The sequence below is a fragment of the Balaenoptera physalus genome (assembly GCF_965194825.1).
Source record: "Balaenoptera physalus genome assembly, chromosome: 1".
Taxonomy (NCBI): Eukaryota; Metazoa; Chordata; class Mammalia; order Artiodactyla; family Balaenopteridae; genus Balaenoptera; species Balaenoptera physalus.
Window position 1 is genome coordinate 171338381 of NC_138882.1, and position 25149 is coordinate 171363529.

General features: G+C 45.9%; 1 long non-coding RNA gene and 1 pseudogene across 2 annotated transcripts in view; both read right to left on the reverse strand.

The window, feature by feature from the left end:
- Nucleotides 1-557: 557 nt before the first annotated feature.
- Nucleotides 558-3643, reverse strand: LOC309637464. The gene is made up of 2 exons (XR_014250559.1): nt 1880-3643; nt 558-1565 (listed from the first exon to the last, which is right to left on the reverse strand). It is a non-coding gene; the product is annotated as an uncharacterized lncRNA (long non-coding RNA).
- Nucleotides 3644-18150: 14507 nt separating this feature from the next.
- Nucleotides 18151-25149, reverse strand: part of LOC309658208 (ornithine decarboxylase-like) — a 43975-nt pseudogene continuing 36976 nt past the window's right edge. The window contains exons 11-15 of the transcript in view: nt 24834-24968; nt 23612-23777; nt 22957-23104; nt 19546-19755; nt 18151-18804 (exon numbers count right to left, since the gene is read on the reverse strand). The product of the transcript in view is annotated as an ornithine decarboxylase-like (transcript). The remainder of the gene's footprint in view (nt 18805-19545; nt 19756-22956; nt 23105-23611; nt 23778-24833; nt 24969-25149) is intronic.

A 25149-nucleotide genomic window follows, 5' to 3' on the forward strand; every position in this document is an offset into this window, starting at 1 on the left:
GAAATGGAGGGAACTGTCATTCGTGGTCCACCTACTATGTGCTCGATAAACTCCCTCCACGAGGACTGCCCTTTCCTCCATCCCAGCCAGCACAAATGCCAGGAGCACCTTCTACAGGTGGGTCACTTGACATGGATTATCTCATTTAATCCCCCAACAATCCTCGGAGGTATTATCATCCCGATTTCACAGATGGGAAAACTGAGTTCCAGAGACATGACGCGCTCAGACACAGCTATTTGAATCCGTGTCTCTAGTTCCCCTAGGGCAGAAGGGAGAATGAGGATGGAATGCCAGAGGTCAAGGGTGCCGTGGAGGACATGCCCCAGAATCAACTTTTGGTGGAAAAACAAGGGAGCACGCTCAGGCCCAGAAAGAAACTAGGGGGGTAGCGCCCATTGACTCATTTTATTTTTATCTTTATTTTTATTTTTTTTGGCCGCATCACACAGCTTGTGGGATCTTAGTTCCCCAACCAGGGATTGAACCTGGGCCCTCGGCAGTGAGAGTGTGGAGTCCTAAGCACTGGGCAGCCAGGGAATTCCCCCATTGACTCATTTTTTTTTTAAACAATTAGTTTAATTTGATTTTTCATTAATTAATACATTCTCATTGTTCCAAAAAAATGTATAAAAAGCATACAATAGAAAGTCTCACTCGGATGCATGTGCCTCATTTGCCCTATTCTGACTCCTTGTCCCCACCCCTTACAGGTCACCAGTTTTTATTAGTATCTGAGGTTTTCTTGCAGAGTTGCTTTATGCATGTACAAAAATGAATAAATGTTCATAACGCCCTTTTTACATAAAACGTAACAAACTATATGTACTGTGCTGTACCTTTTCCCACTAGCCACACATCTTAGAGATTTTAATCAGCCAATAGAGCTTCTTGTTCTTTTATATCACTGCCTAATATTCTATTGTAGATTTAAATAATTCATTTAACCAATTCCCTATTGATGGACATTTGAGTCCTTTCTAGTTTTTCTTTTTCTTTTTGGTATTACGATAATGCTGCAATAAATAATCATGTACATACTTTGTTTAATACATGTTAAAGGTATAGTCGCAGAATTAATTCCCAGCAGTGGATGGCTGGGTTGAAGGTACTGTATTTGTTTTCTGTGGCTGCATAACAGTATCACAAACTCAGCAGCTTAAAATAACACCCTGAGAGTCTATAGGTCAGTCCTGCATGGTGTAGCTGGGTTCTCTGCTCAGGATGGAATCAAGGTGTTGGTGAGGCTTAGTCCTCATCTGGAGCCTCAGGGGGAAAATCGATTTCCAAGCTCACTCCTGTCGTTGGTAGAGCTGGCTTCCTTGTGGTCTCTGGTTTCTTGCTGGCGATCAGCTGAGGGCTTCCCTCAGCTTCTGGAGGACACCTACATACTCTACCATGTGGCTTCCTCCAAATGGCACAATGAAATCTCCTCATGCTTCAAATCTCTGACTTCTCCTGAGACCAGCTGGAGAAAATTCTCTGCATTTAATGGGCTCAGCTGATCAGGTCCAGCCCCCTCAGGGTAATCTCTCTTCCTTAAAATCCACTGATTTGGGGCTTCCCTGGTGGTGCAGTGGTTGGGAATCTGCCTGCCAGTGCAGGGGCCACGGGTTCGAGCCCTGGTCTGGGAAGATCCCACGTGCCACGGAGCGGCTAGGCCCGTGCGCCACAATTACTGAGCCTGCGCGTCTGGAGCCTGTGCTCCGCAACAAGAGAGGCCGCGATGGTGAGAGGCCCGCGCACCACAATGAGGAGTGGCCCCCGCTCGCCGCAACTGGAGAGAGCCCTCGCACAGAAACGAAGACCCAGCACAGCCAAAATGAATAAATTAATTAATTAAAAAAATTAAAAAAAAATCCACTGATTTGGGTGGGACCTTACTTACATCTGCAAAATCTCTTTTGCCATATAATGGAACATAATCATTGAGTCCATATTTTCATCATATTTACCGATTCTGCCCACATGCAAAGGATCACACAAAGTTGAAAGCCAAGGAGGGTCACCTTACAATCCAGTCTAACACAGGGGCATTTGTAAATTGGATAGATATTGCCATCTGGTCCCCCATGGGATCTCCCCTACCCCAGCAACGATGAGCATGCCTGCTTTTCCACAGTGTCACCTAAAGAACGATATCAAACTTCTGGATTTCTGCCAAGCTGATAGGTGAAAATGGAATCTCAATGTATTTTTTTTAAGTACATTGCTCTTTTTTTTATAATTTTTTAAAATTTATTTTATTTTGTCTATTTATTTTGGCTGCTTTGGGTCTTCGTTGCTGTGTGCGGGCTTTCTCTAGTTGCGGTGAGCGGGGGCTACTCTTCGTTGCGGTGCGTGGGCTTCTCATTGCGGTGGCTTCTCTTGTTCTAGAGCATGGCCTCTAGGCGCCTGGGCTTCAGTAGTTGTGGCACGCGGCTCAGTAGTTGTGGCTCGTGAGCTCTAGAGCGCAGGCTCAGTAGTTGTGGTGCACGGGCTTAGTTGCTCTGCGGCATGTGGGATCTTCCTGGACCAGGGCTCGAACCCACGTCGCCTGCATTGGCAGGCAGATTTTTTTTTTTTTCTCCCTCCCACCCTCCCTATCCCACCTCTCTAGGTGGACACAAAGCACTAAGCTGATCTCCCTGTGCTATGTGGCTGCTTCCCACTAGCTATCTATTTTACATTTGGTAGTGTATATATGTCCATGCCACTCTCTCACTTTGTCCCAGCTTACCCTTCCCCCTTCCCATGTCCTCAAGTCCATTCTCTACGTCTGCATCTTTATTCCTGTCCTGGCAGGCGGATTCTTAACCACTGCACCACCAGGGAAGCCCTCAATGTATTTTTAATCTGTGGTTATCTTCTTACAAATAAGGCTGAGGATTTCTTCAAAAGTTTAAAAGCCATTTATATTTCTTATTTGTTAATGGCTTTTGGTTTTGAGTCATAGAAAGGTCTTTCTAACTCCAAAGTTAATCAGAAACCCTTCTATGTTTTCTTCTGCTGTTTTTATGGTTTCATTATGTATTCACTCGTTCTTGGAACTAGAAGCTTTTCTTGTCATTTCCTCAGCAGTGAGTGCAAAGCTGGATCCCGAAAAGGCTTGGGGTTTGGGGTAGAGAAATGAGCCTCCACGGCGGAGCCCTCTCAGTGCTGGGCTCCAATCCACTGCAGCTCCGCCAGAAATCCCATCCAGCAGACCTTCCACCTCCTTCCCTCCAGCACTCATGCTGTCCTGGGCTGGCACGGGGGGCCCAGAGTTGAGGGGGACACTGCCCTGCCTGAGGAATGAGACAAGCACATGGCCAGACCAGGATTCGAAATACAGAGCCAGGGCTGTGAGCACAGGGAAGGGAGAGGGGGATTCTGATGGGAGTGTTTAGGAGGCTCCAGGGAGGAGTTGGCATCTGAGCTGAGCGTTAAGAATGAGGAGAAATGGCAGCGATGGGGGAAGGAGAACGGCAGGAGCAAAAACAGGGAGGTGGAAAAATCAGCCTGAAATCTAGCCTGGAGAGAAGGATTTAGTGGACCATGAAGTCCTCAAGGGTAGAGGCAGGGGATGAATTATCTCCGTGCACCAGCCAGAGGTTGTCAAATGAAATGAAGCAGAAGGGACAGGGGGCTTTGGATCCCAGGTAAAATCATTTTCCCTTTTACTCTGACAGTGAGAAGCAAAGACCTCCAGTAAGCCCTTGGCTCAGCCATCATCTCAGAACCTGGGCGATCTCTGCACACCACTGCCCCCTTGTGGCTGATCTGGGAATTATCTGTGACTAACCTCAGGGGTCGGATCTAAGAAGAGCCAATCCAGAACTGAAGGTTGGGGAGGAGGCTGAGTGGGTCTCAGAGGATTGAAAAACTATGAAATTCTGTTCTGAGTCCAGTGGGCCCTCAAAGACCGTCTGGTCTGACTTCTTCATTACATATGGAGAAACCAAGTCTCAAAGAGGGTACTGCCAGGGAATGAGTGGAGAGATCACCAGACTTGGTGTAGGACAGTCCTCAGTCTGCAGACTGGTGCCACTTCTTACTGGTTCTGAGACCCTGGGAAAGTGGCCTCACCCCCCACTGATCCACAGTTTCCATCTCTGTCAAATGGAGTCTGGGGTCTGGTAGACTTCTCTTTTCTGGTAATGCCAGGCTAAGTTACTCAGATCAATTCTCCCATTGAAAACAACTAAAAACGCTGGTAAACTGGTGTAACCAGAGGGTACAGAATTACCAGGACAAAATGGAAGGAAAACAGAAACCTTGACAGACAAACCAAGCAAGAAAGTCATTTTTTCTGATTCTGGCCAATTGGAACTGTTGTTTTGCTGACTCCCCTGCGCAAGGGGCACAGATAAAGTTAGAGTCCATAGTGAATGATCGTATAGAAAACCTTCCCCACAATAAGCCAGGAATCCCAAAAGCCATGCTTCCAGAAGGAAGCCAGCCCTAGTATGGACTTGCAGCCCCAGCTTATATCTGTTGGATGGTCTGTAAACTCAAGTCTTGAACTTAGATTGACGTGCCCCCAGACTGTGTGCCTCCAGCCTCCTGGAAAAAGCAAGTGAAAATCTTCTTTGGAGGGAGGGTTGATTAACTCTACATTTGAAGAAGTTAAGTGTGTAGATTATAACCTCTAGGATAAACATTAACACAATAAAAACAGTATAATTCCCAAGTCAGTTAAAGGAAGTAGAAGTCCCCTCTGGGTGAGGTTACTAACCAAATACCTATGCATATTAACATCAGACAGAGTGGGCTTTAAGGCAAGAAGTACTATTAGGATACAACTCAATATCAAAAAAACAAACAACCCAATCAAAAAATGGGCAGAAGACCTAAACAGACATTTCTCCAAAGGAGACATCCAGATGGTCAACAGGCACATGAAAAGATGATCAATATTGCTAATTATTAGAGAAATGCAAATCAAAACTATAATGAGGTATCACCTCATACCAGTCAGAATGGCCATCATCAAAAAGTCTACAAATAATAAATGCTGGAGAGGATATGGAGAAAAAGGAACCCTCCTACACTATTGGTGGGAATGTAAATTGGTACAGTCACTATGGAGAACACTATGGAAGTTCCTTAAAAAACTAAAAATAGAGTATGATCCTGCAATTCCACTCCTGGGCATATATCCAGAGAAGACTATAATTTGAAAGGATACATGCGTCCAATGTTCATTGCAGCACTATTTACAATAGCCAAGACATGGAAGCAAGATAAATGCCCATTGACAGATGAATGGATAAAGAAGATGTGATATATATATACAAAGGAATATTACTCAGCCATAAAAAAGAATGAAATAATGCCATTTACAGCAACATGGATGGACCTAGAGATTATCATACTAAGTGAAGTAAGCCAGACAGAGAAAGACAAATATCATATGATATAATTTATATATGAATCTAAAAAAAATACAAATGAACTTATTTACAAGACAGAAATAGACCTACAGACATAGAAAATAAGCTTATGGTTACCAAAGGAGAAAGTGGGGGAGGGATAAATTAGGAGGTTGGGATTAACATATACACACTATTATATATAAAATAGATAACCAACAAAGACCTACTGTATAGCACAGGGAACTATACTCAATATTTTTAATAACAAATAAGGGGAAAGAATCTGAAAAAAAATATATCTGAATATAAAAGAATATATCTGAATATAAAAGAATATATCTGAATCACTGTGATGTACACCTGAAACTAACACAACATCGTAAATCAACTATACTTCAATAAAAAAGAAGTACTATTAGGAATAGAGGGAACCACTGTATAAATAATAAGTTGAACAGGCCCTCCACAAAAGAGGAAAACCAAATGATTGATAAACATATGAAAAAGTGCTCAACCTTACATGTAATCAGAAAAATGCAAATTAAGACCACAATAAGATGCTACTACACACTTATCACATTGGGATAATTTACAATTTGAACAATATCATGTATTGGAGATTACTAGACATGCAAAGAGGCAGGAAAACATGACTGGTAGTCAAGAGAAAAAAATAGAAGATAGTGTCAGAACCACAATGATCCACATGCTGGAGTTAGCAGACAAGAACTTTAAAATAACTCTGATAATATGATAAAGAACATAGAAGAAAAAAAGATTGACAAAGTGGATATAAAATAGAGATTGTCAATAGAGAAGTGGAATAAATTTTTTAAAATAATCAAATATTCTAAAACTGGCAAATACAACACCTGAAATTAAGAACTTATTGGAGATATATATTATATATATATCTTTTAATGCTATGGGATTGGAAACTTTATTTTTATTTTTTAATTTATTTTTGGCTGTGTTGGGTCTTCATTGCTGTGCGCGGGCTTTCTCTAGTGGTGGTGAGTGGGGGCTGCTCTTCATTGTGGTGCACGGGCTTCTCATTGCAGTGGCTTCTCTTGTTGCGGGGCACGGGCTCTAGGCGCATGGGCTTCCGTAGTTGTGGTGTGTGGCTTCAGTAGTTGTGGCTTACGGGCTCTAGCGCACAGGCTCAGTAGTTGTGGCACAAGGGCTTAGTTGCTCCATGACATGCGGATCTTCCTGGACCAGGGATCGAACCCATGTCTCCTGCACTGACAGGTGGATTCTTAACCACTGCGCCACCAGGGAAGTCCCAGGACTTATTGGATATATTTAACAACAATGACAATAACAACAAAAGGGTACAGCAGAAAGACAAAAGACAGGATTAACAAACTTGAAGACAGTTCAACAGAAAATATCCAAGCTGAAACAGAGAAAAATATAGCAGGAACAGAGCATAATGAGTTCTAACATTTGTGTAATTAGAATCCCAGAAGGGGAGAAAAGAGATTTGGGACAGAAGCAATATTTGAGGATTACTTCAGATGACTTACAATTTTCCAAAACTGTTGAAAGATATCAACCCACAAATTCAAGAAGCTTAGTAAAACTCAAACAGGTTTCACTAAAGAAAACCACACTTAGACATATCATTGTCAACAGCTGAAAACTGAGACAAAGAGAAAATCTTAAAAGCAGCTAGATAAAGGAAGACACATTATCTTTAAAGCAACAGTAATAAGACTGATGCCTACATTTCAACAGAAACTATAAATCCGGAAGAAAATGGAATGACATTTTAAAAGGTCAGAAATGAAAACAAAAACCAAAAAACAAGAAAACCAACCCTGCTAATCTAGAATTCTATACAGAGGAGGGACAATCTTTTAAGAATTAAGGTGAAACAAAGACATTTTTGTACAAAGAAAAGTTGAGAAAATCTATTGCTGGCCAACCTATACCACAGGAAACATTAAAGGAAAATTCTTCAGGCTGAAGTAAAATGATCCCAGATGAAAGCACAGACCTTCAGAGAGTAATACAGGGCACTGGCAAGGACAAATGTGTGGGTAAACATTAAAAGTTGACAAGTAAAACAATAATAGAAATGTCTTGTAGGGTTTATAACATATATAGAAGTAAAATATAATAAAGAAATAAAGTATAATAGCACAAAAGGTGGAAGGGAGTGAAAGGAGCTGAACTGTTGTAAGGTTCTTACATTGTTAAAACAGTGGTAAACATATTAATTTAATACTACAGTGAGTCTGTAATACTGTGATATGGACTGAATGTTTGTGTCTCTCCCTCCCCACCCCACCCCCCATTCATACACTGAAACTCTAATCTCCAGGGTGATGGTATTTGGAGATGGGGCCTTTAGGAATTAATTAGGTTATGAGATTAGAGTCCTCATGGGATTAGTGCCCTTATAAGAAGAGGGGCAGGCTTCCCTGGTGGTGCAGTGGTTAAGAATCCGCCTGCCAATGCAGGGGACACGGGTTCGAGCCCTGGTCCGGGAAGTTCCCACATGCCACGGAGCAATGAAGCCTGTGCACCAAAACTACTGAGCCTGCACTCTAGAGCCCACGAGTCACAACTACTGAAGCCTGCGTGCCTAGAGCCCATGCTCCGCAACAAGAGAAGCCACTGCAATGAGAAGCCTGCGCACTGCAATGAAGAGTAGCCCCTGCTCACTGCAACTAGAGAAAGCCTGCGTGCAGCAACAAAGACCTAACGCAGCCAAAAATAAATAAATAAAATTAATTAATTAATTTAAAAAAAGAAAAAAAAGAGGGGCAAGAGAGCTTGCTTCCTCTCTCTGCCATGCTAGGGCACAGCAAGAAGACAGCTGTCTGCAAACCAGGAAGAGGACTCTCACCAGAACCCAATCATGCTGGTGCCCTGATTTTGGACTTTCCAGCCACCCAAACTGTGAGAAATAAATTTCTGTTGTTTAAGCCAATCAGTTTATGGTATTTTGTTATAGCAGCTTAACTAAGACATACAGTAATAGGTCTAAGATGCATATTTAAATCTCTATAGTAACTACTGAAAGAATTTTATAAAAATGTATAACTAGAACCTAATAAAGGAAAAAAATGAAATAATAAAAACGACTTGATTATCCAAAAGAAGAAAACAGTGGGTGAATAAATGAACAAAGAACAGATGAGACAGAAAAACAAATAGCAAATGGTAGACCCAAATCCAACTCTATCAGTAATTATATTAAATATACATGGTTTAAACAAACTGACTAAAAGACAGATATCATTAAAATGGATTTTTTTAAAGCCCAGTTATATTCATTTATAAGAAACACTTTAAAAATATAAAAACACCGCGATGAGGAGTGGCCCCCGCTCGCCACAACTAGAGAAGGCCCTCGCACAGAAACGAAGACCCAACACAGCCATAAATAAATTAAAAAAAAAAAAAGAAGGATCTTAAAAAAAATAAAAAAATAAAAACAGAAACAAAAGGATGAAAAAAGGTATACCATTCAAACTACTTTAAAAAAAGCTAGTGTCACTATAATAATACCAGATAAAATAAGCTTAAGACAGAAATTATTACTAGAAATAAAGATAGATGTTTTATAACAATAAAAGTCCAATTCAACGGGAAGATGTTATAATTCTAAACTTGTATGCACCAAGTAGCACAGCTTAAAAATACATAAAGCAAAAGTTGTTGAGACTAAAAGAGAAATAGACAAACATACCACCACAGCTGGAGATTTTAACACACTTTTTTCAGAAACTCAATCAAAAAAAATCAGTAAAGGTATATAGATGATTCAGACAAAGTAGTTAACCAGTTTGACTCAATTGACACATATAGAATATATACGCAGAACACGTTTCACAAAAGATCTACAAATGGCCAATAAGCACATGAAAAGGTGCTCGACAGCATTGGTTGTTAGGAAACTCCAAACTGAATCCACAGTGAAATAACATTCCATACCACTAGAATGGCTAAAATAAGATTCACATACTAAATCCTGGTGAGGATTTAGAGCAACTAGAGTTTTCATACATTGCTGATATGAGTGTAAATAAGTACACCACCTGAGAAGACTAACAGCTTCTTAGAAAGTTAAACATTTTTCTGCCTTACAAACTAGCAATTCTACTCCTAGGTATTTACCCCAGATATCAGGGCTGATTTCAGATCTGGGGTGGGAAATGTACAAGATGAGAAAGTGAAAACATAGTCATGAGCCCCTGGTGATGAACACACATCACCTATAAAAGTAGGCTTGTCAGAAAAAGAAAAAGAAATGTGAATCTGATTAAGTCTCTGGATCCAATTACCAATTAACAGGAAATTCAGAGAAGAGAGGAATATGCTACCTTCACCATGGGGATGCAATTAGCAATGACTGTGGGAAACTCTGTAAGACAAATGATCTGGTTTCATTAGCAAATGAATCACAAGAAGGAAAAAAAAAAAGATGGAAAGAGAACCAAGGATTAAACAAAATTTAATGACATTAAAATAAGCAAAAAACAGGCAAAGTGAAAGTCAGGCTGCTGGTTGCTCTTGGGGGTGGAGGTGGGAAGGGGTTATTAGGGAGGGGGCATGCGGAGAGTTTCTGGGGTGGGGGGCAAGGATTTGCCTTCAGACAGGGGTGGTGGTTATAGGGGAGTTTGCCTAATTATGGTTCACTAATCTGTACCTTTGTTTTATGTGGCTTCTGTATTCATGTTGTATTTCACCATAAAAAGGATTTAAAGAAATCATTCAGAAGATGTGGATGCAGATTTTTAGGCTTCAACTCCCAGAGATTCTGAATCTCTGAATGAAGCTACCTAAACCACCACTTATTAGAAACTGCCAGATGTTTTTATGTAACCACTGTCCCAAGATGCATTTTGAAAAACATTGGTGAAGGAATTGGGGGTCCAGGGATGGATTTCACAGCCGAATGACAGGCTGAGTTTTTGCCTTAGAAAGATCGCTCTGCAGCGTGGAGGATGGGCTGGAGGAGTCTGGAGTCTGACTCACAAGGTCGGAAGAGATGACAAAGGTCTGGCGATCAGAGCAGTGGCCTTGGGGATGGGATGGGATGCAGAATCGAGAGATGTTACAGAGGTAAAACTTCAAAGAGCATTTCCAAATTCCCAACAGATATTCTTTGGGATTTGGGTATGAGATGTCAGAATCCCAGGAAATTCTCAGGAATTCCTGAAATCATACATTATTCTGTATTTTCCCCAACACTTTATGGGTTTTGGAAAAATAATGATTGACCATAATAATAAACCAGTGAAAATTTTTCTGTAAGAGGGTTATACTAAACATTTCAGAGGTTTTCTGTTTAAAAAATCAGGATTATAGATGCATGGTTTATTATTATTACAAGCCATTATATGACAGGACGGTATATAGTAATCCCCCCACCCCCACATATCCATGGTTTTGCTTTCCACAGTTTCAGTTACCCACAGTCAACCATGGTCCAAAAATATTAAATGGAAAATTCCAGAAACAATTCATAAGTTTTAAATTGAGCGCCATTCTGAGTAGCATGATGAAATCTCTAGCTGTCCCACTCCATCCCACAGGAAACGTGAATCATCCCTTTGTCAGTATAATCCTGCCCATGAGTCATTCAGTATCCATCAGTTATCAGATTGACTATAGTGGTATCTTGGTGCTTGTGTTCAAATAACCCTTTTTTTACTTAATAAGGGCCACAAAGCCCAAGAGTAGGGATGCTGGCAATTCAGATATGCCAAACAGAAGCCGTAAAGTCCTTCCTTTAAGTGAAGTCCTAAACTTATAGGGAACGAAAAAATGCTGAGGTTGCTAAGATCTATGGTAAGAATAAATTTTCTATCCCTGAAATTGTGAAGAAGAAAAAAGAAATTCATGCTAGTTTGGATGTCACACCTCAAAGTGCAAAAGTTATGGCCACAATGCAAGATAAGTGCTTAGTTAAGATGGAAAAGGCATGAAATTTGAGCAATAAGATATTTTGAGAAAGAGAGACCACATTCACATAACTTTCATTACAGTATGTTATTATAATTGTTCTGTTTAGTTGGTGTTAATCTACTGTGCCTACTTTATAAATTAAACTTTATCATAGGTATGTATGGATAGGGAAGAACATAGTACATACAGGGCTCAGTACTCTCCGCAATTTCAGGCATCCACTGGGGGTCTAGGAACATATAGCCCTTGGATAAGGGGGGACTACTGTATTTCAGTAACATGTAACAATGACCTCTACCTCGTATAGACACTTGATCATTAAAAAAAAATTAGGGACTTCCATGGTGGCGCAGTGGTTAAGAATCCGCCTGCCAATGCAGGGAACACGGGTTCGATCCCTGGTCCAGGAAGATCCCACATGCCGTGGAGCAACTAAGCCCCTGCGCTACAACTACTGAGTCCGCGTACCACAACTACTGAAGCCTGCGCACTTTAGGGCCTGCATGCTGCAACTACTGATCTCGCACGCCTAGAGCCCGTGCTCCGCAACAAGAGAAGCCACCGCAATGAGAAGCCCGCGCACCACAACGAACAGTAGCCCCTGCTCACTGCAACTAGAGAAAGCCCACGGACAGCAACGAAGACCCAATGCAGCCAAAAATAAATAAAATATTTTTAAAAATTAAAAAGGGGAAACATTAACTTAACGTAAATGACAAATAAAAGTCATTTAAAAAATTGAGTGATATCATAAATGCTTACTACTTAAAAGTCTTAAAATGAAAATTTAAAACACAAAGTATTAATTGCCCTTGATCTTCTGTTTTTATGATAAATATTTCTGGTGTGGAGGAACTGATTTCATTTTGCACTGATGCTGGTGGAATTGAGTGTGTTTAAACATCTCCAAGTTGGGTATTAGGTACATGTTACTTCATATGACTTTCCTCTTTTTAGTAATGAACAATTTTGCTTTACAGAGAACTATAGCCTAGAGCAAACATTCAAACACTGGAAAATACCAGCTAACATAATTGGGTAGTATTCGAGTAACATGGTGAAATTACCAAATTAGGGACTTGTTTTGCTTCTAAAACTTATTATTTCTTGGAACACCACTCATAGGATTTGAATAAAGCTTACTCATATTACATATATAAACTTATAAATATTCATTTTCTTTGCAAGAATGGCTCACAAATTAACAGCAAACAGGTCCACAAACACACGCTTATAACACAGCAACAGCTACGAGCAAGACTGATTACATCTCCACCAATTCTCCTCTACATGCTCCTGTCCCAGAGCCCAGAAATGTCAACCTTGACCTTTGACTCCACATGCCAGTATTTCCTGCTCTAGCTTTTGTCATGTCAGTGGCTTCCTTCAAACCGGAAACTTCTCTATGTTGATTGTTAAGCTTTAATTTTCACAGGAGAATAATCATAGCTTTTCCTACCACCAGAGGTTGGTATCATACAAACCAAGAGAAGAGAGAGTTTCCAGGAGACAGTGGTCAGCTGTGTGAGTGAGATGGGTGCTGATCAACGCTGTGGACTGATTGAGTGACGGTCAATGGCATGACCCTCCTTCTAGAAAGTTCTGCTCCCACTTCTACTCGTTCTACAGAGACAGCTGTGGGCTGGGGTGTTGGTGGGCTCCACCCGTTCACACCTTTCACAGCCTCAGAACCTTTGCAGTGCTGTTCCCTCTTCCTGGAGCATCTTTCCCAAACCCTCCCAGTCATCTGGTCTCTCCTCTAAATGTCACCTCCCACCACCCTCTCTAATTCCAGTCACTCTAATTCCTTCACATCACCCATCACAATCTAGCATTATCTGGTTTATTTACCTGATTGGTACCTGTCCTCCCCGCCCCCCCCCCGCCCCCATGGAATGTCAGCTCTACAACAGCAATGATCTCTGCCGAATCCCAGTGCCTAGAACAGTGTCTGGCACAGAGGTGTTCAATGAATATTTATTGAATGAATGAGCAACTGAGTGGATGGAGTAGTCGGGTGCAGATGGCTTTTTAAAGTCATCTTTCTGGACTTCTCTCTCCTCATTTGTCAAAGGGGGAAGAGAACTCCTCTGCAGCCCTTTTCAACAAGGCATTTTTGGACCCAGACACTGAATCAATCCTTAGCTGAGCAAATGCGACGCAGGTTCTGCTTGGATGCAATACTGATAGTGGCCAGTGGGTGGCAGCAAGTCACTATGGTTGAACCATGACAAAGCCTGGGCCACTGCACGGAACACCTGAAGTTCAACCTCCCAACAGCCAAGCTTGGTTTTTTTCACCATCTGGGTGAAAGCAAGACTTTCCTTCTCTCTCTCTCTCTTTTTTTTTTATACAGCAGGCTCTTATTAGTCATCCATTTTATACATATTAGTGTATACATGTCAATCCCAAACTCCCAATTCATTCCCCCACCACCACTTTCCCCCCTTGGTGTCCATACGTTTGTTCTCTACATCTGGGTCTCTATTTCTGTACCCTTTTTCTAGACTCCACATATATGTGTTAATATACGATATTTGTTTTTCTCTTTCTGACTTACTTCACTCTGTATGACAGTCTCTAGGTCCATCCATGTCTCTACTAATGACCCAATTTCGTTCCTTTTTAAGGCTGAGTAATACTCCATTGTATATATGTACCACATCTTCTTTATCCACTCGTCTGTCAGTGGACATTTAGGTTGCTTCCATAACCTGGCTATTGTAAATAGTGCTGCAATGAACATTGGGGTGCATGTATCTTTTTGAATTATAGTTTTCTCTGGGTATATGCCCAGTAGTGGGATTGCTGGATCATATGGTAATACTATTTTTAGATTTAAGGAACCTCCATACTGTTTTCCATAGTGGCTGTATCAATTTACATTCCCACCAACAGGGCAAGAGGGTTCCCTTTTCTCCACACCCTCTCCAGCACTTATTGTTTGTAGATTTTCTGATGATGCCCATTCTAACCGGTGTGAGGTGATACCTCATTGTAGTTTTGATTTGCATTTCTCTTAACAGTGATGTTGAGCAGCTTTTCATGTGCCTCTGAAAGCAAGACTTTCTTTAACACAGTGTGCATACCCCTGCTGCCCTAAAGGGAGAAGACTGAACTACGTTTGAAGTCAAATCCCAGCTCTGCCACTTACTGGCGAGGCGACCGCAGGGTTTGCTTCTCTAACGTGGGGGCATTATAAGCTCACTGGGTCATTATGAGTCTCCAGCAGGTAAAGGCTGTGGAAGGACAGCATGTGCGCTCAGGAAAAGGCTCTGAGGACTGCGTGTGGAGCCTGGACCTGCAGAGACCCCCAGGAGCACCTCATTCTCCAAGCTGTCTCCCCCTCCCCCTCCCCACCCCACCCCCCATTCTGCACCCGCACCCGTAGCACAGGTGCCCACGTGGCTGAGGACAAAACACACCGGATGACAGGCTTCATTCTAAATGGATCCCCACAAACCTCGAGTGGGCACCTGTGCTGGCAATCCCACCCATTTCATTGGTCCATTCACCCTTCCACGCGTGTTGTGACGTTTCCACTCAGCCCTCTCCTAAAAACACCAGGACCCTCTCCTGCCTCCTTGCTCTCCACCATGATTTTGCTTCTTACTCCGCTAAGAAAGAAACAATCAGTAGAGAGCTCTGCGTTCTCCCAGCGACCTGCCTGTCCCCGCGGAGGTGCGGCACGAGCTCCCATCTGGGCGCACCTTCCCCCAGCCCCCGCCCCCAGGACGCCAGCCCCTTCCACCCACCCAAGGATTTTGCTCTGCCGCTGTCGCTTCTCTCTTCTGCATCTTATCTTCCCCTCTGTCGGTCATCACTGTAAGCCTACAAACAAGCCATAATACCTCTCATCTTAAAACAAACCCTCCTTGACTCTACGGGGCGCCTCTTCCAGCTACCCTCTCATTTCTTGTTCCCCTTACAGCACAACTAAGTCCCCGGAAGAGGTGACCACTCCCCACCCTCTCCACCGTCCTCTCTGGACTCCACTTCCACCAACCTTCCTTGGCTTTGAAACCTGCTGGTTAAAATCACCAATGACCTCCGTTTTCCCGATGCTGTTCTCAGCCCTCACCTCACCCACTTCTGGGCAGTATTTGACACAGCTGAGGGCTCCCACCTTCTTGGAATGTTTCTCCTCTCAGTTCCCGTGCCTTGTGTCCTCTCTCTATGCTCACTTCCTGGCTGGGCTGGGCGGCCCCAGGAATGCAAAGTCCATCCAGTGTGGACCATGCCCCATCCACGTTCATATCTGCCGTCCTGACCTCTGCCCTGAAATCCAACGCTTGTACCTGACTCCATTTGGAGGTTGAATAGGCTTCTCAAACCTGACCTTTCCAAAACTGAACTCTCCATTTTAACCCCTCCTAACCTGTTTCTCCTCCCCTGCATCTCCCTTTGTGTACTGGCAGCTTCAGCTCAAAGCCCTGGAGTTGTCCTTGACTCTTTTCTTTGCCTCTTACCCCACATCTGACCCCTCAGAAAATTCTCTCGACTTGACCTTTGCAGCCTGTGCTGAACCTGGCGCCTCTCACCACCCGTACTGTGACCACCGTCATTTCCCAGGACCAGCAGGAGCCCCTCAAGTTCTCTCTGCATCCTCTTACCGCATTTACCCGCTCAAACCAGCCAGGGCCTCCCCCTCCCCCTTCCCCGCCTTCCCCTGCCTCAGAACAAAGTCAAATCCCTGACTTATCTGAGGCTTGACAAGATCAGCCCCTGACCCTCCTCCTGCCTCTTTTCCCAACACCTCCCCTCACTCACTCTGCTCACCCACACAGGGCTTCTTGCCTTTGGGGAAACACCCTCCATCCCTGGCTTTGGACTTGCTGCTTCCAGTGCCTGGAACTCTCTGACTCAGCTAACCACACGGTCCCTTCAGGTCTCTGCTCACCTGCTACATCCTCAGAGAGGCCTCCCAGGCCCCCCTCTACCTAAAATAGCACTGTCTTCTATCACTCACTGGCCCCTTGCTTGTTTTATTTTTCTTCACAGCACCTATTGCTTCCACTTCATTTTATCATTGATTTATGTGTTTGCTTATGCTCTTTTTCCAGCTGGAAGTTTAGCTCCATGAGCTTGGATTTTTGTCCATCTTGTTCATCATGTGTCACCTGTGCCAGACACAGCCTAGGCCCTCGCATTTTATTTTATGGATGGACGGATGGATGGATGCATCAATTGATGGATCAGTGGTGAATGGATGGGTGGACGGATAGATGGGTGGCTGGATAGATGGGTGGATTGATGGACAGATGGGTGGACGGATGGACGAATATCCGCAATGACACAGAACAGCACCCAGAGGGCAAAACACAAAACCCACCAACGTCTCTTGCATCTGAATACAACTTTAGTTTTTCCCTAAAGCGCACTCATATTTGTACTTCCAGACATCTCTGGGGAGGTAAGGGTAGACGTTTCCACTCCCAATTTTCAGGCTCTTGGAGGAGACAAATGGATAACACATAATCCAAAGGCTGTCTGAACCCTCCGGCTTCCTTGGGTGGCATGTGCAGATACCCTTCCCTTCTCCTCAGATGTCTGGAGGAGAAATCTCTGTAGCCCAAGGATACCGGAAGATTCCTCTGGTCTTGGCTGGGCTGGGGAGGCAGCAGCAAGGTTGGTAAGGCTGATTCTGGTGGATGCGGAGGGTCCTTTGCAGAAGCTGGAGATCAGAGAATGTCTTGTCTTATCAGGCGAAGCTTAAAAAAGGACACAGGACACAGGAGGTGGGTGACTTTGGCCTCTGGGGCCCTCTCTCCCCTTCCCTCGCTGCAGCAAGGTGACTGGCCATCCCGATGTGTCCCGACCCCTACCTCTGTCATCATCCTTCCCTGTAGGATACATTGTCTTTTTGAGCTCACAACTCCCCAAATGTTGTTGTTTTTAAAGTTTTAGTGTGCCCAGGGGACGTGTAGTAGCATCTGCCCTGTTTCGGAGTTGGCTGTATCCACACCTTGTCCATCCAACCTCCCAACCTGGGCGTTTCTTCAGGCCAAGGTCAGGTCTGAGGCACCCACATGGCCCATTAGCTGCGTGGCCAGATGCTGTGTGCATGCTCCCTGAGGGTGGCCAGACCGTGGGGGCAGGGGTCGTCTCTGAGCAGGCGAGGGCCAGGATCAGGGCAGCCAGAGGCAGGTGAACATGAACTGACCTTGAATGAGGATTTGCATTATCTGGCTTAATCCTCTCAACAGCCCTGCAAGGGGAATGCTAATCTCACCCTCACTTCACAGATGGGGAAACTGAGGCTCTGACCACACTGCCGGGATGTGGTGGAGCCTGGATTCCCTCCAGACCTGTCTGACTCCAATGGCCCTGCTCTCTCCACTAGGGTGGGTGCCTATGGTTCACGTAAACCTTTCTGGAACAACGCAGGGGTCACTAACTGGAGGAAAGGAAGGACCAAAGCGTCGCAAGGTGCTGGTCAATGCAAGTTGCCTCACATTCCAGGGCATGGCCTCCAGGGGCCACTCTTGTAATAGCGCAGGTTCCTCTCCCTGCCCCACCCCAGGATCTAGGGGCTTAGGAGCAGGGAGGGCAGGATCAGCCTTCCGGAAGAGCTAACCTAGGCTTCAGGCCCACTTAGGGAGAAGACAGTTTTGAACCTTAGGTTGCTGCATCATTTCAGAGGCACCCAAACCTCTGTTTCCTCCACGCTACTCCTCCCCCCAGATCCCTGCCCCCAAGCATCCCCACGTGGGCGCACCGAGGTGTCTGAAGCCCCTCCATTCTGGCCTTGTCTCAGCCTACAGTGCAGTCTCCTGCAGGCTCCTGTGGAAGGAATGTGCCAGTAAAGGGGTGTTCTAGGGCCCCCTCTACTACCTAAGGAGGCAAACCCTAGGTTGGGCCCAGAGGGGATCCTGGAGTGGGGCTGTGAGGGAGCCTGGAGCTGGTGGGGAAGGGACACCTGAGGAGGGAACCCGGGGGGCAGCTGCAGACGGTCAGAGCCGAGCGGGGTGGGGGGACCTCAGCCATGGGGCTGAGGGTCATCTGGGGACACAGGGCTGCCTGATTCTGCCCACAAAGGCATCTATGCATCAGGGCTGTCAGAACTGCCCAGGTGGTCTACCTTGGACTTACCTGTGGAGAGGCTGTAACAGGGTCAACCCCACAGGCAGAGGCCAGTGTCAAAGGTCAGCCAGACATCTTGGGCTTTGCTGGGGCCAGTTGGGGGAGTAGGGTATTTCCGGGGCCTGGGACCCCCAGAGCTCAGCCACCAGCTCCCCTTGTCAAGTTCAGATCCTGGTGAGAGCCCCTCACTGCCCAACCCCTTTCCACCTCCCCCAGACACCTGAGCTCGGGTCCCACGGCACAGCAGATGGAGGGGAGAGGGAAGCCATTGAAGGTGGAGCTCATGGCGGACGTGTAGGCGCCCATGGAGGGGAAGACCAGCCGGTCGCCCACGTCCAGCTCGGGCAGCTGCACCTCCTTCAAGAAGAGCTTGTCAAAGGCATTGCACATGGGGCTGTAGAGGGTGCAAGAGAAGAGGGGCAGCTTGGGGCGGAGGTCCTGCAGGGACATGGTGGGGGGGGGGTGGAATCAGAGAAGGACGATGCCCCCCCTTCACTCCCCAGCCTGCAGGGCATGCCCCCAGGGCACCAGAGGGAAGATATCAGTAAGGACTCTGTCATTCACCCACTCTGACCAATTCCTGAGTGGTCCCTACATGCCAGGCACTGTTCTTGACCCTGCCCTCATGGAGCTTATGCTCTAGAGACATACTCCTGCCCTGCCAATTCACAAGTGCAGACACAGATGGGACCTCAGTATTCCCATTTATAAAGTGGGAAGATTTTATTTAATAATCACTCAAAATACCGGGCCTCAAACCTGGCTGCACTGCAAACGCCTGAGGAGTTTTAACAAAGGATCGTGTCAGGGTCCCAACCCATGAGAAGTTCTGATATCAATGGTCTGTGGCATGATCTGGGCATAGGAGTGTTTTAAAGTTTCCCAGATGACTCTAATATGAAGCAAAGTTTGAGAATCTCTACTTCCTAAGTCTCCTGCATCTCCAAGATTCAAGGACTCTGGAACCACAATGATAGCGACACAGAGAAATGCACAGGGAAACACAAACAGCCAAACAGCTGCACACACACCCCTCCACAGACCCATGGACCTGGACACCCACCTTCCTGCGCAGGTGTAAATCGACAGGCCCACACAGAGAAAGGCACACACACAGAAGTGCACCTGCCAATACACGTAGACACACGTACACATCCTGGTACATGCACGAGGTGTGACAATCTGTCAAGCCACCGATAACCTGAGATCTTTCGCCTTTCCCCCTGGCAGCAGGGAGCCCTGCCCAAAGAGGGCTGGACTAGGGGGTCTCAGAGTCTGGGAGGTGCCAGAGCCACAAAAAGTTCTCCTTACCTTCACCACAATGGGCATCCTGGGTTCAGGCTCCCTGGGAAAATGCAGAACGTGCCGTAGTGGCTGTTGTTGAGATAGAACAGCAGCTTCCAGTAGCCTCCTGAGAGGGGGCAGATGGCAGGACCGAGCTGTGCTCAGCCAGGTCTCACCGCTGACCCTCAACACCCGAGCCCAGCACCCTTGGGGGAGGCCTGACCCTCTGACCGGCGCTGGATAACCCCTGTTCCCTGCTCCAGGAGTCTTCTCTGAACCCATGCACGGTTGGGGCCTGTCCTCTGCTCTCCCACTGCCCCTCTGCTCCCCGCGTTGGAGTGCTGCCCCTCCTCCTCCTCTCCTCATAAGAATAATCTAACTAACATACCATGACATATAGCCCAGGCATTGTTCTAAGCTCTCTACATGTATTAAGCTATTTAACTTGTAACTACACTCTGAGTAGGTACAATGAGCCCTGGTTTACAGTTGAGAAAACTGAGTCTCGTCAGAAGTCACACAGGAGATTGTGGCAGGTCTGGGATTTGTCCCCAGGTCGCAGGTCTCAGGTACTCTGCCCTCACCTTAGACCAGGTTCCCTGAGCCCCTGCTGCATGAGTCAAAACTGGGGGCAAACGGCCTCTTCCTGACATGATTCCATCATGGTTGCTCCACAGTGATGTGCTAATCTGTCAATTTCCTTCCTCAAAGGGGTGCCTGTAGAAACCCCATTTTCTTTTATTTATTTATTTATTTACTTACTTACTTACTTACTTATTTATTTTTGGCTGTGTTGGGTCTTCATTTCTGTGCGAGGGCTTTCTCTAGTTGTGGCAAGTGGGGGCCACTCTTCATCGCGGTGCGCGGGCCTCTCATTATCGCGGCCTCTCTCGTTGCGGAGCACAGGCTCCAGACGCGCAGGCTTAGTAATTGTGGCTCATGGGCCCAGCTGCTCCGCGGCATGTGGGATCCTCCCAGACCAGGGCTCAAACCCATGTCCCCTGCATTGGCAGGCAGATTCTCAACCACTGCGCCACCAGGGAAGCCCCCATTTTCTTGATGCTCTGGCATCTGGGGCCTTGCTGACCATGGAGAGACTGCTCCTCCCCGGGCTGGTTAATTACTAGAGATAGCAAACGACTGCCTTACAAGAGCGCCTTTCCTGTGCAAGCCAACCAATCCAGCGTCCATACCGCAAACCGCCTCCTAGACGGAGCTCCCTGAACTTGAGATGCTACCTCTGGCCTAGTGGCCCCAGGGCAGTCCTTACCCCCACCACCCGCTGAAATTGCTCAAACTAGCCAGTCCCACACCCGCCGATCCAGCTCACCCTGCCTCACCCACTCCTATCCTTGAAAACCACAGTAGAGGCTCTGGCCTGGCTTTCCCCTTTGTCCTTCTGCCTGCTGAACCACTCCGGTCCTTCCCCTTGTGGCCCTGTGTGGCCTGCCATGCCTCTGGTTTCTACAGAGGAAACTTGTGAGTAATAACTTCTCCTTCATGACAGTTATTTCCATGTCTTACATAACCTGATTAGAACAAAAACAGTGCCCAACTCTGACAAGCACAGGGTATACAGCACAATTGTCACCTCCCTCCATCTAAACATTCTGCCTCTATTGATGTTACCGAGATAAACGTGTGGCAGCTTTCTCTCCAGCTCCATCATACTCCTGATGCATATTGAGCTGGTGGTCACCTATGACCCCCAGATCCTTTGGACAGGACCTACTACCAAGCCGGTTTCTTCACAACCACTCTTCATCTGTTCTTAGAACATTGCTTTCTTGAATCTAAACTCAGGATTTTGTGCTGATTTCTTTTAACATTTGGAGCATTTCATAACATTTGGGCATTTATATGCCCAGATCTTTCTGAATATTGGGAAACACAATGCCCCCTCCCCGGTGTACTTCCCACCATCCCCTCCCTGCTTTCTTAGCTGCCATCACTGATCCCATCTCCTGTAGCCACAGCCCCAGTTGTCCCTAAACTAGTTGGTCACAAGAGGTAGTCAAGACATCCCTAAGGTCAAGAGCCCAACTCCGCTTGGCATGTAGTACCAATCCAAGTGCACCAGTGTTTGAATCAGACAGACCCAGGTCCAGCTGCACCACTAGCTAACTGTGCTGCCTCAGACAAGTTACTTCCTCTCTCTGAGCCTCACTATCTCTACCTGTAAAATGGGAATGCCCCCAAATTACTTCACAGGGTTGTGGAGCAGAAATGAGAGAAAATATGTATTTCACACATAATAGATACTTAATAATTGGCATCTCTTGTTATTGTGGAAATAAAAATAACAGGCCCCTAGGGACTTCCCTGGCGGATCAGCGGTTAAGACTCGCGCTTCCACTGCAGGGGGCACGGGTTCAATCCCTGATCCGGTAACTAAGATCCCACATGCCGCGTGGGTGGGCCAAAACACACACACACACACACAAATTACCCCTTACCATATAAAGATATAAATTTTAAAAATAATAATAATAAGCCCCTAATACTTAGACTTTTGTTAAATGATGGCTTGAAATCATATGCTTCCTATCACAATAATCTTTAATGAGACATTTTGTGAAGAAATGGCAATGAGCTGACACAAGTGCCTTTGGGATTACAAAGCTGTGGGCCAATCATTTGTCAAAAAGGATAAGGGAGGAGATTAAAGCAGGTTATAAATATTTACATGTCAGTTATCATAAAGCCACAGAGAATAAAAGCACTAAGCCAGCGGGAGACATCTATTCATATTCTCCATCTCATCATGAAATGGAGTTTCTGGTTAGCTCACTGTGAGAAAAGCAAACCCACCCCACTCCTGCTGCAAAAATAACAATCAAAAAACTCTCCTGTGGTGGTTGACCTCAACTGCCAAAGGTTTACCATTACCCTATAGATGTCACCCTTAACCTTCAGGCCATGACAACAACGAGAGTGCCTTCTTATATTTGTTGTAAGAATTTGTATTTACTCACTATATTTTTGGTATAAGAATTTGCACCTGTTAGAAAATGCCTGCTGGATGAATTTAAGGTGCACACCAGCACGATGGTGTCTGTGAACCTCATGGGCTGTATTTTGTAACTTTACCCCCATAAACACAATATAAATCCATTGGCTACTTAGGAATAGTGAAGACCCTTTGTCTTTGTTCTCACCTCCCAGTCTATTTCAGAACAACAAAACAGTGATACTAACAGGTTCATTCCTAGACCCAATTTGAAGCTTGTTTCCTGCTAATTAGCCGCCCAGGGTCGGAGCCCAGACTCCCTGCCCATCCTCTCCCCTGAGGGCCGGGGAACACCTGGATAATGCCCTGCCCACCCACCGGGCTCCAGCACAGCCTTCCTGGAAATGATGTTGACAGCGATCAGGCAGACAGATGCTGCGTAGAAGTGGCCGTGCTCTGCGATGACCTTGACGCCTCTCCCCTAGGGAAAGTCCTGGGTCAGGGCGGTGTTGATCACTCCCACCATCTGCAGGGGTAGACCCAGAGCCTAATGTGGCCAGTCCCTCTGTGGGAGCTTTACCTGCACCGTCTCCCTTCATTCCCTTGACAGCTGTGTGGGAGCTGTGTGCCATTTTACTAGGGAGGAAACAGGTAGAAACTGTGGCCCAGAGTGGGGAAGTAACTTGTCCAAGGGCACATAGCACATAGCACCCTGAGATGTCTGAATTTGGAACCATTTAAATTAATACACAGTCAGTGAAGATGAAATGTTCCCTGGGTCTCAGGGATAGCAAACTTCTACCCGACTGTAGCTTAACTGGGGATAGCAACTAACATGTCTAAAGAAAGACATGGAGCCAGATATGCACGTGCTCATATATGCACACAGGCTGTGTAAGTATAGTCAGACAAATCCCAGCTACATACACGCATACGACTCACAGTTCCACGAGCTCCCCATACACAAACACACACGCTCTGTCGCCTAAACCCAGGCTGGGACACCTGGCTCCCTCTCATCCTCCCCTCTCACCTCCTCAAACTTAGAGTCAGAGCCCTTCTCTCCAGGGAAGCCGCCTCCGATGTCCAGGAGACTCATGTCATGACTGACCCCGCAGCCCATCTCGAACATGCACCGGCAGTTGGTGATGGCCTGCGTGAAGCTATGGGGTGTCTTGCATCTTGAGCCCACGTGGAAGCTGAACACATGTCGAGTGACATGTAGAGAAACACATGTGAAAAAGCAAGGGTCAGTAGGAAGAGAGACAGGGTCAGAAACACCGACACATGGTCATCCTTGAGTTGGGGCACTCACGGCTGGGTGGTGGTCACCTCTCTTAGCAGGCCCCTCCCAGTACCTCATTGCAGGGGCTCCCTTTCTCTTCCACCTTGGAAAGAATGTGCTTAGAACCCCGAATCCCCATGCCGGAGGGCAGGGCGGGCTGAGGAACCAATCAGGGCTGGGCCGGGTGAGGCCAGTGCAAAAGTCCAGGGGGTGCCACAACACTAAAGAATCAAGATAAAGAACATTTAATGCGATCGTTGTAAAGAGCAACATTGATTCAGAAACATCGCTAATGAATAAAACATTAAAAATGTAAATAGGGACTTCCCTGGTGGTCCAGTGGGTAAGACTCGGTGCTCCCAAAGCAGGGGGTCTGGGTTTGATCCCTGGTCGGGGAACTAGATCCTGCATGCATGCTGCAACTAAGAAGCCCGCATGCTGCAGCTAAAGATCTGCATGCTGCAACGAAGATCCCACATGCCACAACAAAGACCCGGTGCAGCCAAAATAAATACATACATACATACATACATAAATATTAAATGAATAAATAAATATTAAATAAATAAATAATGTAAATAAAGACAAGATTGGTAATAGTAATTGAACCCTGAAGCAAAAGGAAAAATCAGAAATGCCAATCCTGTCTTTAGTTAAAATTTTGATATTTTCCTCATTATGAATTTTTTTTGCATTATTTTTTATTTTTTCAAATATTGTATTAAAATGTTATTTATCTAGAGTACTAAGTGTTTTAACATCCCGTTAAATTTTGCACCCAGGGCCTGTGCCTCCTTTGCCCCACCCTAATCCCAGATAAGATCCGGGTTCTTCGCTGAGGACAGATGGAGCATCACGAGGTCCAGAGGGGCCTCAGCTGACCGGAGGGTGTCCAATAAGCCAAAGGCTGGAGATCGACAGTGGAAACCAGGACTCCTGCCTCCCAGGCAGGGAAAGCCAGTGCGCTCACCTGGTTCCAACCACCGCCAACCCCAGGTCTCTGGCAGACTTCAGCATATGTTCACACACCTCCAGGCTGGCCCCAAACTTGGCGCTCAGGGGCAAGATGCTCTCGCTGTCCTGGGTCCACAGCCGGAGGACCAGCCTGGGAGAGGGGTGCAAAGGATGCCAGGGGTTCTTAGGCACATGAGCCCCGAGGCCCCCGACCCAACCTCCCTCCAGCTTCCCACCCACCCCTGCCTAGTTCCTCTGGACTGTCCAGCCATGGAGTCCCAAGGAGTGAACACACTCACTACTTACAGACTTCTGCCCAGGCAAGAAAAAGC